Source organism: Pristiophorus japonicus, chromosome 23 (genome assembly GCF_044704955.1).
Source record: "Pristiophorus japonicus isolate sPriJap1 chromosome 23, sPriJap1.hap1, whole genome shotgun sequence".
Classification (NCBI taxonomy): domain Eukaryota; kingdom Metazoa; phylum Chordata; class Chondrichthyes; family Pristiophoridae; genus Pristiophorus; species Pristiophorus japonicus.
Genome location: NC_091999.1, coordinates 30,620,273 through 30,637,236, shown reverse-complemented (window position 1 = coordinate 30,637,236; position 16,964 = coordinate 30,620,273). Strand labels below are relative to the sequence as shown.

General features: G+C 43.9%; 5 non-coding genes across 5 annotated transcripts; all 5 read left to right on the top strand.

Annotated features, from left to right (window-relative positions):
* The first annotated feature begins 466 nt into the window (after window positions 1-466).
* trnas-cga (transfer RNA serine (anticodon CGA)) lies at window positions 467-547 on the top strand. The gene has a single exon. It is a non-coding gene; the product is annotated as a tRNA-Ser (tRNA).
* A 1,875-nt stretch (window positions 548-2,422) lies between these two features.
* trnas-cga (transfer RNA serine (anticodon CGA)) lies at window positions 2,423-2,503 on the top strand. Its single transcript has one exon. It is a non-coding gene; the product is annotated as a tRNA-Ser (tRNA).
* A 1,578-nt stretch (window positions 2,504-4,081) lies between these two features.
* trnan-guu (transfer RNA asparagine (anticodon GUU)) lies at window positions 4,082-4,153 on the top strand. Its single transcript has one exon. It is a non-coding gene; the product is annotated as a tRNA-Asn (tRNA).
* A 219-nt stretch (window positions 4,154-4,372) lies between these two features.
* On the top strand, window positions 4,373-4,453 carry trnas-aga (transfer RNA serine (anticodon AGA)). Its single transcript has one exon. It is a non-coding gene; the product is annotated as a tRNA-Ser (tRNA).
* Window positions 4,454-14,370: 9,917 nt separating this feature from the next.
* trnal-uaa (transfer RNA leucine (anticodon UAA)) lies at window positions 14,371-14,453 on the top strand. Its single transcript has one exon. It is a non-coding gene; the product is annotated as a tRNA-Leu (tRNA).
* The last annotated feature ends 2,511 nt before the right edge of the window (window positions 14,454-16,964 follow it).

Genomic DNA, 16,964 nt, shown 5'->3' with positions numbered 1-16,964 from the left:
TCTTCCTCTCCGTCTCAGTCTCACACTTTCTGTCTCTCGTTGTCTCTATCTCGCTGTCTGTCTCTCCCTGTTTGTCGGTTTGTCTATCTCTCAATGTGTCTGTCGACTTCTCCTGGTGTCCAGTTCTGTTCAGTGTGACTCGATTCCTGCTCTGACAGAAATGGTACCCGTCAGTTCCTCGTTAGTATAGTGTTGAGTATCCCCGCCTGTCACGTGGGAGACTGGGGTTCAATTCTCCGACGGGGAGGCAGTTGTTTCAAGATGTTGAATTTTACTTCTGTTTCTTGGAAGAGATGCATATTAAAAAGTTCCAGAGCAATATGAAACTGTACAAATACAGGTGGATGAGATTGCCTCGTCCAGATTTTTAGCAAACGGAGTATTTTTCAGGATTCTTTGGCCGTCTGCGACACAGAGATGGATGACTGAGTTTTTTCTGAGTAAAGTTTAAAAAGTCAGCGACACAGTAGTCGTGGCCGAGTGGTTAAGGCGATGGACTCGAAATCCATTGGGTTATCCCGCGCAGGTTCGAATCCTGCCGACTACGATTCTCAGCATTTTTCATTCCATTTCACAATTTAACCGGTTCTCTGCCGAACTGATCCTGAGATGAACGGAATAACGTCCCACACCTTTCAACTTTGACATTTTTTTCTCATTTTTATTAATCTGCAATATTCACGATACATCCGTTTCAAAAATCGCAAACATCAGTCAAAGTTGCGACAGTGATTCAGCCTGTCTATCCCTCGAGATGTCTGAGGCATCTGTGCATGCCCGTTGGTGCGTGCAAATTTTTGGATATGTGTGTGTGGGTCTCTGTGTCTGTCTATCTATTTATATGTCTCTGTGTATGTGCAACTGTCACTGGAAATCATCACCATGTATTTGATATGTCCTGGAACGTATAAAAACGACTTGGGGAAAATAATACGGTTGTGAACTTTTGTATCGGCTTCGGTTCAGTGGCAGCATTCTCGACTGAATCGGGAGTTTGTGTGTTCAAGTCGCACATCTGTGACTTGAGCATATCATCTTGGCTAACACTCAAGTGCAGCACTTGGGGAATTTTGCAATGTTGAAGCTGTTGACTTTCGGATGAAATGTTAAATTGAAGCTCCGTCTGCACCCTCGGGTGAATATGAAAGTTCCCAGTGCATTATTCGAAAAAGAATAGGAGAGTTGCCCCCGTGTCAATATTACTAAAAATGTTCGTAAATGCTCACTGAAAGCCGATGTGCATGTGTTTCTATGTGGGTTTGGGGTTGAACCCCAGATTCTCACAGAGACAGAATCCAGCTTCTCACAGGACCAGAATAGCCGAGTGGTTGAGGCGTTGGAATTAAAACTCAATGGGTTTGTCCCGCGTGCGTTTGTCCCCCACTCCTGGTATCTCTTTAATTTAACACGGATATCCTCCCATTCTGATCAGTGAGACCGGATTTTCATCGGTTGAATGAGCAATTTTCTGTAACAATGTGACACTCTGAACCGATAATGAAATGAAATTGTGAAATGTATCTGTGTCGCTCGGTTTCTGCCTCTCTCTCTCTCTCTTCAGAGAGTTTTGTATGTTTGAGTCTTTGTCTCTCTCAGTCTGACTCACTCTGTCTGTCCCTGTTTCTCTGTTTGTCTCTGTCTCTCAATCTGTCTCTTTCTCACGGTGCCACGTCTGTTCCAATGGGATTCTCTCAGACTCTTTGTCTGATTGGCTCTCTCTTTCCCATCATTTCGGTCTGTCCATGTCTTTGCCTGTCTCTGTTAGTCCCTGCCTGTAAGCTGAGAAGTATTTCCATCATTTTCTGTTTTAGTCTCTATCGCTCTCTCTCTATCTGTCTCTCTCCTTGTCACTGTCTTTATCGTTGTCTTTCTCTCACTCTTTCCCTCTCTCTCTGAATAGATCACTCACACACATCTCTGTATATGTATATATTTGAGTCTTTTTCTCACTCAGTCTGCCTCTCCTTCTCAGTCTCACACTTTCTGTCTCTCGTTGTCTCTATCTCGCTGTCTGTCTCTCCCTGTTTGTCGGTTTGTCTCGGTCTCTCAATGTGTCTGTCGACTTCTCCTGGTGTCCAGTTCTGTTCAGAGTGACTCGATTCCTGCTCTGACAGAAATGGTACCCGTCAGTTCCTCGTTAGTATAGTGTTGAGTATCCCTGCCTGTCACGTGGGAGACTGGGGTTCAATTCTCCGACGGGGAGGCAGTTGTTTCAAGATTTTGAATTTTACTTCTGTTTCTTGGAAGAGATGCATATTAAAAAGTTCCAGAGCAATTTGAAACTGTAAAAATACAGGTGGATGAGATTGCCTCGTCCAGATTTTTAGCAAACGGAGTATTTTTCAGGATTCTTTGGCCGTCTGCGACACAGAGATGGATGACTGAGTTTTTTCTGAGTAAAGTTTAAAAAGTCAGCGACACAGTAGTCGTGGCCGAGTGGTTAAGGCGATGGACTCGAAATCCATTGGGTTATCCCGCGCAGGTTCGAATCCTGCCGACTACGATTCTCAGCATTTTTCATTCCATTTCACAATTTAACCGGTTCTCTGCCGAACTGATCCTGAGATGGATGGAATAACATCCCACACCTTTCAACTTTGACATTTTTTTCTCATTTTTATTAATCTGCAATATTCACGATACATCCGTTTCAAAAATCGCAAACATCAGTCAAAGTTGCGACAGTGATTCAGCCTGTCTATTCCTCGAGATGTCTGAGGCATCTGTGCATTGTCGTTGGTGCGTGCAAATTTTTGGATATGTGTGTCTCTGTGTCTGTCTATCTATTTATATGTCTCTGTGTATGTGCAACTGTCACTGGAAATCATCACCATGGATTTGATATGTCCTGGAACGTATAAAAACGACTTGGGGAAAATAATACGGTTGCGAACTTTTGTATCGGCTTCGGTTCAGTGGCAGCATTCTCGACTGAATCGGGAGTTTGTCTGTTCAAGTCGCACTTCTGAGACTTGAGCATATCATCTTGGCTAACACTCAAGTGCAGCACTTGGGGAATTTTGCAATGTTGAAGCTGTTGACTTTCGGATGAAATGTTAAATTGAAGCTCCGTCTGCACCCTCGGGTGAATATGAAAGTTCCCAGTGCATTATTCGAAAAAGAATAGGAGAGTTGCCCCCGTGTCAATATTACTAAAAATGTTCGTAAATGCTCACTGAAAGCCGATGTGCATGTGTTTCTATGTGGGGTTGGGGTTGAACCCCAGATTCTCACAGAGACAGAATCCAGCTTCTCACAGGACCAGAATAGCCGAGTGGTTGAGGCGTTGGCATTAAAACTCAATGGGTTTGTCCCGCGTGCGTTTGTCCCCCACTCCTGGTATCTCTTTAATTTAACACGGATATCCTCCCATTCTGATCAGTGAGACCGGATTTTCATCGGTTGAATGAGCAATTCTCTGTAACAATGTGACACTCTGAACCGATAATGAAATGAAATTGTGAAATGTATCTGTGTCGCTCGGTTTCTGCCTCTCTCTCTCTCTCTTCAGAGAGTTTTGTATGTTTGAGTCTTTGTCTCTCTCAGTCTGACTCACTCTGTCTGTCCCTGTTTCTCTGTTTGTCTCTGTCTCTCAATCTGTCTCTTTCTCACGGTGCCACGTCTGTTCCAATGGGATTCTCTCAGACTCTTTGTCTGACTGGCTCTCTCTTTCCCATCATTTCGGTCTGTCCATGTCTTTGCCTGTCTCTGTTAGTCCCTGCCTGTAAGCTGAGAAGTATTTCCATCATTTTCTGTTTTAGTCTCTATCGCTCTCTCTCTATCTGTCTCTCTCCTTGTCACTGTCTTTATCGTTGTCTTTCTCTCACTCTTTCCCTCTCTCTCTGAATAGTTCACTCACACACATCTCTGTATATGTATATATTTGAGTCTTTTTCTCACTCAGTCTGCCTCTCCGTCTCAGTCTCACACTTTCTGTCTCTCGTTGTCTCTATCTCACTGTCTGTCTCTCCCTGTTTGTCGGTTTGTCTCTGTCTCTCAATGTGTCTGTCGAATTCTCCTGGTGTCCAGTTCTGTTCAGAGTGACTCGATTCCTGCTCTGACAGAACTGTTGCCCGTCAGTTCTTCGTTAGTATAGTGGTGAGTATCCCCGCCTGTTACGCGGGAGACCGGGGTTCAATTCCCTGACGGGGAGGCAGTAGTTTCAAGGTGTCGAATTTTACTTCTGTTTCTTGGAAGAGATGCATATTAAAAAGTTCCAGAGCAATATCGAACTGTAAAAATACAGGTGGAGGAGATTGCCTTGTCCAGATTTTTATCAAACGGAGAATTTTTCAGGAGTCTTTGGCCGACTGCTGCACAGAGATGGATGACTGAGTTTTTTCTGAGTAACGTTTAAAAAGACAGCGACACAGTAGTCGTGGCCGAGTGGTTAAGGCAATGGACTAGAAATCCATTGGGTTTTCCCGCCCAGGTTCGAATCCTGCCGACTACGATTCTCAGCATTTTTCATTCCATTTCACAATTTAACCGGTTCTCTGCCAAACTGATCCTGAGATAAGTGGAATAACTTCCCACACCTTTCAACGCTGACATTTGTTTCTCATTTTTATGAACCTGCAATATTCACGATACATCCGTTTAAAAAATCGCAACAATCAGTCAAAGTTGCGACAGTGATTCAGCCTGTCTATTCCTCGAGATGTCTAAGGCATCGGTGCATGTCCGTTGGTGCGTGTACATTTTTGGTTATGTGTGTGTGTGTCTCTGTATCTGTCTATCTCTATATATGTCTCTGTGTATGTGCAATTGTCTGTGGAAATCATCACCATGAATTTGGTACGTTTGGAACTTATAAAAAAGACTTGGGGAAAATAATACGGTTGCGAACTTTTGTATCGGCTTTGGTTCAGTGGCAGCATTAGCGACTGAATCGGGAGCTTGTATGCTCAAGTCGCACTCTTGAGACGTGATCATATCATCTTGGCTAACACTCAAGTTCAGCACTTGGGGAATTTTGCAATGTTCAAGCTGTTGACTTTCGGATGAAATGTTAAATTGAAGTTCCGTCTGCACCCTCGGGTGGATATGAAAGTTCCCAGGTCATTACTCGAAAAAGAATCGGATAGTTGCCCCCGTGTCAATATTGTGAAAAATGTTCGTAAATGCTCACTGAAAGCCGATGTGTATGTGTTTGTATGTGGCGTTGGGGTTGAAGCCCAGATTCTCACAGAGACAGAATGTAGGGTCCCAGCGGACCAGGATAGCCCAGTGGTTAAGGCGTTGGCCGTAAAATTCAATGTTTTTTTTCCCCCGTGGGTTCGTGCCCCACTCCTGGTACCTCTTTAATTTAACACGGATTTCCTCCCTTTCCAATCAGTGATACGGATTTTCATCGGTTGAATCAGCAATTTTATGTAAATATGTGACACTCTCAACCGATAATGAAATGAAATTGTGAAATGTATCTGTGTCGCTCGGTCTCTGCCTCTCTCTCTCTCTTCAGAGAGCTGTGTATGTGTTTGTATGTTTGAGTCTTTGTCTCTCTCAGTCTGACTCACTCTGTCTGTTCCTGTTTCTCTGTTTGTCTCTGTCTCTCAATCTGTCTCTTTCTCACGTTGCCCACGCATGTTCCAATGGGATTCTCTCAGACTCTTTGTCTGACTGGCTCTCTCTTTCCCATCATTTCGGTCTGTCCATGTCTTTGCCTGCCTCTGCTAGTCCCTGCCTGTAAGCTGAGAAGTATTTCCATCATTTTCTGTTTTAGTCTCTATCGCTCTCTTTCTCTGCCTGTTTTTCTCCTTGTCACTGACTGTATCATTGTTTTTCGCTCACTCCTACCTCTCTCTCTTAATAGATCACACATACACACATCTCTGTATATGTGTGTGTTTGTGTCTTTTTTGTCACTCAGTCTGCCTCTCCTTCTCAGTCTTACACTTTCTGTCTCTCGTTGTTTCTATCTCGCTGTCTGTCTCTCCCTGTTTGTCGGTTTGTCTCTGTCTCTCAATGTGTCTGTCGACTTCTCATGGTGTCAAGTTCTGTTCACAGCTCGATTCCTCCTCTGATAGAACTCATGCTCGTTAGTATCGTGGTGAGTAACCCCGCCTGTTCCGCCGGAGACCGTGGTTCTGCTTCCCGACGCAGTGGCAGCATTTACAAAATGCAGAATTTTACTTCTGTTTCTTGGTGTTGATTCATGTTAAAAAGTTCCAGAGCAATATAGAACAGTACAAATACAGGTAGAGGAGATTGCCTCTTCCAGATTTTTAGCAAACGGAGACTTTTTCCGGATTCTGTGGCCGTCTGCTGCACAGCGATGGATGACTAAGTTTTCTGAGTAACAATTAATGATGCAGCGAGCCAGTAGTCGTGGCCGAGTGGGTTAGACAATGGACAAAAAATCTATCTGGGTTTTTCTGAGCAGGTTTGAATCCTGCCGACTATGTTTCACAGCATATTTCATTCTGTTTCACAATTTAACCACTTTACTGCAAAACTGATTCTGAGATAGATGGAGCAACGTCCCACATCTTTCGACGCAGCCGCTTTTTTCTTTCTTTCATTAATTTGCAGTATTCACGATACATACGGATAGAAAAACGCAAAAGGCAGCCACAGTAGCGACAGTGACACTGCCTGTCTATCCATCTATTTTTCGAAGACAACCTGTGTATATCTTGACACCTGGGTGTCATGGTACATCAGTCATTGAAAGTTGCATGTAGGTGCAGCAGGTGGTGAAGAAGGCAAATGGCATGTTCGGCTTCATAGCTAGGAGATTTGAGTATAGGAGCAGGGAGGTCTTACTGCAGTTGTACAGGGCCTTGGTGAGGCCACACCTGGAATATTGTGTTCAGTTTTGGTCCCCGAATCTAAGCAAGGAAGTCCTTGCTATTGAGGGAGCACAGCGGAGGTTCACCAGCATGATTCCCGGGATGGCAGGATTTACATATGAGGAGAGACTGGATCAACTGGGCTGGTATCCACTGGAGTTTAGAAGAATGAGAGGGGATCAGACAGAAACATATAACATTCTGACGAGATTGGACAGCTTAGACGCTGAAAGAATGTTCTCGTTGCTAGGGAGTATGAGACGAAGGATTACAGTCTAAGAGTAAGGAGTAAGCCATCTAGGACCGAGAGGAGGAGAAACTTCTTCCCTCAGAGAGTGGTTAACCTGTGACATTTTCTACCGCAGAAAGTCGTTGAGGCCAGTTCGTTAGATATATTCAAATGGGAGTTAGATATGGCCCTTACGGCTAAAGCGATCAAGGGGTATGGAGAGAAAGCAGGAAAGGGGTAGTGAGGTTGAATGATGAGCCATGATCGAAGGGCCGAATGGCATATTCCTGCACCTAATTTCTATGTCTCTATGTTTCTATGTTGATGCGTGCAAAGTTTTGGTTATTATGTGTGTCTGTGTATGTCTATCTGTATGTATGTCTTTGTGCATGTGCAACTGTCTGTGGAAATCATCACCATGAATTTGGTACGTCCTGGAACTTTAAAAAAAACTTCGGGAAAATAATACGGTTGTAAACTTTGGTATCGGTTTTGGTACAGTGGCTCTATTCTCGACTGAATCAGGAGGTTGTGTGTGTAAGTCCCACTCCTGAGACTTGAACACATCATCTTGGATGACACTCAAATGCACTATTTGGTGAATGTTGCATTGTTGAAGCTGTTGACCATCGGCTGAAATTTTAAATTGAAGCTCCATCTGCACCCTCGTGTGGATGTGAAAGTTCCCAGAGCCTTAGTCGAAAAATAATAGGAGAGCTGCGCCCGTGTCAATATTACGAAAAATGTTCGTGAATGCTCACTGAAATCCAATGTCTCCGTGTGTCGCTGTGGGGGTGGAGCTGAAGCCCAGATTCTCACAGAGGCAGAGTCCAACCACTGACAGAATCAGGATCAGGATGTCCGAGTGGTACAGGCGTTGGACGTAAAATGTGATGGATTTATACCCGCGGGGCTGCAAACCCCACTCCTGGTAATTCCTTAATTAAACAGAGATTTTTCCCATCCTGCTCAGTGATGCCTGATTTTCATCTGCTGAATCTCCAATTTTCTGTAACTATGTGACACTCTGTGCCGATAATGAAATAAAATTGTGAAATGTATCTGTGTCGCTATTTCTCTTTAGAGAGCTGTGTATGTGTTTGTGTGTTTGATTCTTTGTCTCTCTCAGTCTGACCCACTCTGTCTGTCCCTGTTTCACTATTTGTCTCTGTCTCTCAATCTGTCTCTTTCTCACGGTGTCCAGTCCTGTTGCAATGGGATTCTCTCAGACTCTCTGTCTGACTGTCTCTCTCTGTCCCATTATCTCTGTCTGTCCATGTCTTTGCCTGTCTCTGTTCGTCGCTGTCTCTAACCTGATAAATATTTCCATTATTTTCTGTTTTTGTCTCTATGTCTCTCTCTCTATCTGTCTTTCTCTCTATCTGTCTCCCTCTTTGTCTCTCACTTTGTCCCTGTCCTTTTCTCTGGTTCTCAATGTGTCTGTCACTTTCTCACGGTGTCCAGTGCTGTTCGAATGGGATTCTCTCAGTCTCTCTGTCTGACTGTCTCACTCTTTCCCATCATCTCTGTCTGTCTATGTTTCTGCCTATCTGTCTCTCTTTGCCTGTCGCTGGTAATTCCTGTCTCTAACCTGCTGAGTATTTCCATCATTTTCTGTTCATATCTTTGCCTCTCTCTCGATCTGTCGTTCTCTCTCTATCTGTCTCTCTCCTTGTCACTGTCTTTATCACTGTCTTACTTTCACTCTTTCCCTCTCTCTCTTTATTGATCACACACACACATCTCTGTATATGGAGGTGTTTGAGTCTTTTTCTCAGAGTCTGCCTGACTTTTGAGTCTCACCCTTTCTGTCTCTCGTTGTCTCTCTCTCTCGCCATCTGTCTCTACTGTTTGTCTCTGTCTCTCAATGTGTCTGTCGACTTCTGATCACAGCTCGATAACTGCTCTGATGCAACCCGTACCCTCGTCCGTATAGTGGTGAGTATCCCCGCCTGTTACATTGGAGAACCGGGTTCAATTCCCCACCGGAAAAGCAGCTTTTTCAAAATGTCGAATTTGACTTCTGTTTCTTGGTATAGATTCATGTTAAAAAGTTTCAGAGCAATTTCGAACAGTAAAGATACAGCAAGAGGAGATTGCCTCTTCCAGATTTTTTGCAAACGGAGACTTTTTCAGGATTCTGTGGCCGTCTGCTGCACAGAGATGGATGACTGAGTTTTTTCTGAGTAACATTTAAAGTGCCAGAGACGCAGTAGTTGTGGCCGAGTGGTTAACGCGATGGTCCAGCAATCCTTTGGGTTTTCCCTGCAAATGAAGAATTCTGCCGGCTACGATTCTCAGCATTTTTCATTCCATTTTACAATTTAACCAGGTTTTTGCAAAAATGATCCTGAGATAGGCGGAAGAACGTCGCACACCTTTCAACACTGACATCTATTTCTCATTTTTATGCAATATCTCAATATCTGCAATATTCAAGATATATACGGATAGAACATCGCAAAAATCAGCCAAAGTAGAGACAGTGATTCAGCCTGTCTATCCCTCTAGATGTATAAGGCATCTGTGCATGTCCCTTGGTGCATGTATATTTTTGGTTATGTGTGTGTGTGTGTGTGTCTGTGTCTGTCTATCTGTATATATGTCTCTGTGTATGTGCAACTGTCTGCGGAAATCATCACCATGAATTTGGTACGTCCTGGAACTTTTAAAAACGTATTGGGGAAAATAATACGATTGTGAACTTTGGTATCGGCTTTGGTTCAGTGGCAGCATCCTCGACTGAAAAACGAAAAAGCAAGACAAAGTAGCGACAGTGACCCTGCCTGTCTATCCATCTATTTGTCGAAGGCAACCTGTGTATATCTTAATCTGGGTGCCATGGTACATCAGTCATTGATTGTTGGTATGCAGGTGCAGAAGGCGGTAAAGAAGGCAAATGGCATGTTCGCCTTCATAGTGAGGGGATTTGAGTATCGGAGCAGGGAGGTCTTACTGCAGTTGTACAGGGCCTTGGTGAGGCCACACCTGGAATATTGTGTTCAGTTTTGGTCTCCAAATCTGAGGAAGGACGTCCTTGCTATTGAGGGAGTACAGCTAAGGTTCACCAGCATGATTCCCGGAATGGCAGGACTGACATATGAGGATCAACTGGGCTGGTATCCACTGGAGTTTAGAAGAATGAGAAGGGATCTCGTAGAAACATATAAAATCTGACGAGATTGGACAGCTTAGAGGCTGGAAGAATGTTCCCCTTGATGAGGTGTTCGAGACCAAGGATCATAGTCTAAGAATCAGGTGTAAACCATTTAGGACCGAGATGAGGAGAAACTTCTTCACTCAGAGAGTGGTTAACCTGTGAAATTTTCTACCGCAGAATGTCGTTGAGGCCAGTTCGTTAGATATATTCAAAAGGGCCCTTACGGCTAAAGGGATCAAGAGGTATGGAGAGAAAGCAGGAAAGGGGTACTGAGGTTGAATGATGAGCCATGATCTTATTGAATGGTGGTGCAGGCTCGAAGGGCCGAATGGCATATTCCTGCATCAAATTTCTATGTTTCTATGTTTCTATGTTGATGCGTATTTATCTTTGGTTATTGTGTGTGCGTGTGTCTGTGTATGTCTCTGTGTATGTGCAACTGTCTGTGGAAATCATCAGCATGAATTTGGTACGTCCTGGAACTTTTAAAAAAACTTGGGGAAAATAATACGGTTGTGATCTTTGAGATCGGTTTTGGTTCAGTGGCTCCATTCTCGACTGAATCAGGAGGTTGTGTGTCTAAGTCCCACTCCTGAGACTAGAACACATCATCTTGGCTGACACTCAAATGCAGTACATGGGGAATGTTGCATTGTTGAAGCTGTTGACCATCGGTTGAAATTTTAAATTGAAGCTCCATCTGCCCCCTCGGGTGGATGTGAACGTTCCCAGAGCCTTAGTCGAAAAAGAATCGGAGAGCTGCACCCGTGTCAATATTAAGAAACATGTTCGTAAATGCTGCCTGCAATCCTGTGTGTCTGTGTGTCGCTGTGGGGGTGGAGCTGAAGCCTAGATTCTCACAGGCAGAGTCCAACCTCTGACAGGATCAGGACCACGATGGCCGAGTTGTAAAGGCGTTGGATTTAAGATGTAATGGGTTTATACCCGCGTGGGTTTGAACCCCAGTCCTGGTAATTCCTTAATTAAACGTAGATATTTCCCATCCTGCTCAGTGATACCCGATTCTCATCTGCTGAATCTGCAATTTTCTGTAATGATATGACACACTGAGCCGATAATGAAATGAAATTGCGAAATGTATCTGTGTCGCTCGGTCTCTGCCGCTCTCTCTCTTTCGAGAGCTGTGTTTGTGTGTTTGAGTCTTTGTCTCTCTCATTCTGACACTCGCTGTCTGACTGTCTTCCTCTTTCCCATTATCTCTGTCTGTCCATGTCTTTGCCTGTCTCTGTTAGTCCCTGACTCTAACCTGATAAGTATTTCCATTATTTGCTGTTTTTGTCTCTATGTCTCTCTCTCTCTATCTGTCTTTCTCTCTATCTGTCGCTCTCTTTGTCTCTCTCTTTGTCCCTGTCCTTTTCTCTGTCATTCCATCGCTATTTGCCTCCCTCTCTTTATGGCGCACGCAAATACATCTCTGTGTATGTATGTGTTTGAGTCTTTTTCTCATTCAGTCTGATCATCCCTTTCAGACTCAAACTTTATGTCTCTCTTTGTCTCTATCTCACTGTCTGTCTCTCCCTGTTTCCCTGTTTGCCTCTGGTTCTCAATGTGTCTGTCTATTGCTCACGGTGTCCAGTTCTGTTCGAATGGGATTCTCACAATCTCTCTGTCTGACTGTCTCACTCTTTCCCATCATCTCTGTCTGTCTACGTTTCTGCCTGTCTGTCTCTCTTTGCCTGTCGCTGGTAGTTCCTGTCTCTAACCTGCTGAGTATTTCCATCATTTTCTGTTGAAATCTTTGTCTCTCTCTCTATCTGTCGCTCTCTCTATCTGTCTCTCACCTTGTCACTGTCTTTATCACTCTCTTTCTCTCACTCTTCCCTTCTCTTTTTATAGATCACACTTACACATCTCTGTATATGTAGGTGTTTGAGTTTTTTTCTCGCTGTCTCTGACTGACTTTTCAGTCTCACCCTTTCTGTCTCTCGTTGTCTCTCTCTCATTGTCTGTCTATCCCTGTTTGTCGGTTTGTGTCTGTCTATCAATGTGTCTGTCGACTTCTGTTCGCAGCTTGATTACTGCTCTGACGCAACACGTTCCTTCGTCCGTAAAATGGTGATTATGCCCCCCTGTTACGCGGGAGAACCGGATTCAATTCCCCGATGGCAAAGCAGCTTTTTCAAAATGTCGAATTTTTCTTCTGTTTCTGGGTATACATTCATATTAAAAAGTTCCAGAGCAATATCGAACAATAAAAATACAGCAAGTGGAGATTGCCTCTTCCAGACTTTTTGCAGGATTCTGTGGCCATCTGCTGCACACAGATGGATGACTGAGTTTTTTCTGAGTAACATTTAAAGTGCCAGAGACGCAGTAGTTGTTGCCGAGTGGTTAAAGCGATGGTTTAGAAATCGATGGGTTTTCTGCGCGTAGGTTCGAATCCTGCCGACTGCAATTCAAAGCATTTTTCATTACATTTTACAATTTAACCAGGTTTTTGCAAAACGGATCCTGAGATAGGCGCAATAACGTCCCACACATTTCAACACTGACATCTATTTCTCATTTTTATTCATCTGCAATATTCATGTTACATACGGATAGAAAAACGCAATATTCAGCCAAAGTAGTGACAGTGATTCAGCCTGTCTATCCCTCTATATGTCAAAGGCATGTCTGTTGGTGCATGTATATTTTTGGTTAAGTGTATGGGTGTGTGTGTCTCTGAGTCTGTCTATCTGTATATATGTCTCTGTGTATGTGCAACTGTCTGTGCAAATCATCACCATGAATTTGGTATGTGCTGGAACTTTTTAAAAAGACTTGGGGTAAATAATACGGTTGTGAACTTTGGTATCGGCTTTGGTTCAGTGGCAGTATCGTCGACTGAAAAACGCAAAAGACAGCCAAAGTTGCAACAGTGACCCTGCCTGTCTATCCATCTATTTGTCTAAGGCAATCTTTGTATATCTTGAGCTGGGTGTCATGATACATCAGTCATTGATTGTTGATATGCAGGTGCAGCAGGCGGTGAAGAAGGCAAATGGCATGTTCCCCTTCATAGCTAGGGGATTTGAGTATAGGAGCAGGGAGGTCTTACTGCAGTTGTACAGGGCCTCCGTGAGGCCACACCTGGAATATTGTGTTCAGTTTTGGTCTCCGAAACTGAGGAAGGACATCCTTGCTATTGAGGGAGTACAGCGAAGGATCACCAGCTTTATTCCCGGGATGGCAGGACTGACATATGAGGAGAGACTGGATCAACTGGGCTGGTATCCACTGGAGTTTAGATGAATGAGAGGAGATTTCAAAGAAACATATAAAATTCTGACGAGATTGGACAGCTTAGAGGCTGGAAGAATGTTCTCGCTGCTGGGGAGTTCGGGACCAAGGATCACAGTCTTTGAGTAAGGGGTAAACCATTTAGAAACGAGCTGAGGAGAAACGTTTTCACTCAGAGAGTGGTTAACCTGTGAAACTTTCGACTGCAGAAAGTCGTTGAAGCCAGTTCGTTAGATATATTCAAAAGGCAGTTAGATATTGTCCTTACGGCGAAAGGGATGAAGGGGTATGGAGAGCAAGCAGGAAATGGGTACTGAGGTTGAATGATCAGCCATGATGTTATTGAATGATGGTGCAGGCTCTAAGGACCGAATGGCATATATCTGCACCTAATTTCTATGTTTCTATGTTGATGCGTGATTATTTTTGGTTATTTTATGTGTGTGTGTGTCTGTGTATGTCTACCTGTATGTATGTCTCTGTGTATGTGCAACTGTCTGTGGAAATCATCACCATGAATTTGGTACGTCCTGGAACTTTTTTAAAAACTTGGGGAAAATAATACGGATGTGAACTTTGGTATCGGTTTTGGTTCAGTGGCTTCATTCTCGACTGAATCAGGAGGTTGTGTGTGTAAGTCCCACTCCTGAGTCTTGAACCCATCATTTTGGCTGACACTCAAATGCAGTATTTGGGGAATTTTGCATTGTTGAAGCTGTTGACCATGGGCTGAAATTTTTAATTGAAGCTCCATCTGCACCCTCTGGTGGATGTGAAAGTTCCCAGAGCATCACTCGAAAAAGAATAGGAGAGTTGCGCCCGTGTCAATATTGAGAAAAATGTTCGTAAATGCTCCCTGAAATCCGATGTGTCTGTGTCTGTGGGGGTGGAGCTGAAGCCCAGATTCTCAGAGAGGCAGAGTCCAACCACTGACAGGATCAGGACCCAGGATGGCCGAGTGGTGAAGGCTTTGGACTTAAGATCTAATGGGTTTATACCCGCGTGGGTTCGAACCACACTCCTGGTAATTCCTTAATTAAACAGAGATTTTTCCCACCCTTCTCAGTGATACCCAAATTTCATCTGCAAAATCTCCAATTTTCTGTAACTATGTGACACTCTGCGCCGATAATGAAATGTCTCTGCCGCTCTCTCTCTTTGGAGAGCTGTGTATGTATTTGAGTCTTTGGCTCTCTCTCACCCTCTCTGTCTGTCCCTGCTTCTCTGTTTGTCGCTGTCTCTCAATCAGTCTCTTTCTCACGGTGTCTAGTTCTGTTGCAATGGTATTCGCTCAGACTCTCTGACTGACTGCCTCTCTTTGTCCCATTCTCTCTGTTCCATTATCTCTGTTTGTCCATGTCCTTGCCTGTCTCTGTTAGTCTCTGTCTCTAACCTGATGAGTATTTCCATTATTTTCTGTTTTTGTCTCTCTGTCGCTCTCTCTATCTGTCTTTTTCTCTATCTGTCTCCCTCTTTTTCTCTCTCTTTGTCCCTGTCCTTTCTTCTGTCATTCCATCACTATTTTGCCCCCTCCCTTTATGGAGCACGCAAATACATCTCTGTGTATGTATGTGTTTGAGTCTTTTTCTCATTCAGTCTGATCCTCCCTTTCAGTCTCAAACTTTCTGTCTCTCTTTGTCTCTATCTCGCTGTCTGTCTCTCCCTGTTTCCCTGTTTGTCTCTGGTTCTGAATGTGTCTGTGTCTTTCTCATGGTGTCCAGTTCTGTTCGAATGGGATTCACTCAGTCTCTCTGTCTGACTGTCTCACTCTTTCGCATCATCTCTGTCTGTCGATGTTTCTGCCGATCTGTCTCTCTTTGCCTGTCGCTGGTAGTTCCAACCTCTCACCTGCTGAGTATTTCCATCATTTTCTGTTTATATATTTGTCTCTCTCTCTATCTGTCGCTCTCTCTCTATCTATCTCTCTCCTTGTCACTGTCTTTATCACTGTCTTTCTCTCACTCTTTCCCTCTCTCTCTTTATAGATCACACACACACATCTCTGTATATGTAGGTGTTTCAGTCTTATTCTCACTGAGTCTGCCTCACTTTTCAGTCTCACCCTTTCTGTCTCTCGTTGTCTCTCTCTCGCTGGCTGTCTATCCCCGTTTGTCGGTTTATCTCTATCGATCACTGTGTCTGTCGACTTCTGTTGACAGCTCGATTACTGCTCTAGGCAACCTCGTCCATATAGTGGTGATTATCCCCGCTTGTTATGCGGGAGAACCGCGTTCAATTTCCCGATGGCGCAGCAGTTTTTTCAAAATGTCGAATTTTACTTCTGTTTCTTGGTATAGATTTTATTAAAAAGTTCCAGAGCAATATAGAACAGTAAAAATACAGGTAGATGAGATTGCCTCGTCCAGATTTTTAGCAAACGGAGAATTTTTCAGGATTCTGTGGCCGTCTGCTGCACAGAGATGGACGACTGAGTTTTTTCTGAGTAACATTTAAAATGCCAGAGACGCAGTAATTGTGGCCGAGTCGTTAAAGCGATGGACTAGAAACACTTTGGATTTTCTGCGCGTATGTTAGAATCCTGCCGCCTACGATTCTCAGCATTTTTCATTCCATTTTACAATTTAACCAGGTTTTGGCAAAACTGATCCTGAGATAGATGGAATAACGTCCCACACCTTTCAACACTGATATTTTTTTCACATTTTCATTAGTCTGCAATATTCACGAGACATACGGATAGAAAAATGCAAAAATCACCCAAAGTAGTGACTCAGCCTGTCCATCCCTCGATATGTCTCAGGCATCTGTGTGTGTCCGTTGGTGCATGTATATTTCTGGTTATGTGTGTGTGTGTCGCTGTGTCTGTCTCTCTGTATATATGTCTCTGCGTATGTGCAACTGTCTGTGGAAATCATCACCATGAATTTGGTATGTCCTGGAACTTTTTCAAAAGACTTGGGGAAAACAATATGGTTGTGAACTTTTGTATCGGCTTTGGTTCAGTGGCAGCACTCTCGACGGAAAAACGCAAAAGCCAGCCAAAGTAGCGACAGTGACCCTGCCTGTCTATCCGTCTATTTGTCTAAGACACTCTGTGTATATCTTGATCTGCGTGTCATGGTACATCTGTCATTGAAAGTGGGCATGCAGGTGCAGCAGGCGGTGAAGAAGGCAAATCGCATGTTCGCCTTCATAGCTAGGGGCTTTGAATATAGTAGCAGGGAGGTCTTCCTGCAGTTGTACAGGGCCTTGGTGAAGCCACACGTTAAATATTTTGTTAGTTTTGGTCTCCAAATCTGAGGAAGGACGTTCTTGCTATTGAAGGAGCAGAGCGAGGGTTCACCAGCTTGATTCCAGCGATGGCAGGACTGACATATGATGAGAGACTGGATCAACTCTGCTGGTATCCACTGGAGATTAGAAGAATGAGAGGGGATCTCATAGAAACATATAAAATTCTGACGAGATTGGACAAGTGAGAGGCAGGAAGAATGTTTCTGTTGCTGAGGAGTTGGAGAACCAGGGTCACAGTCTAAGAATAAGGGGTAAGCCATTTAGGACCGAGATGAGGAGAAAC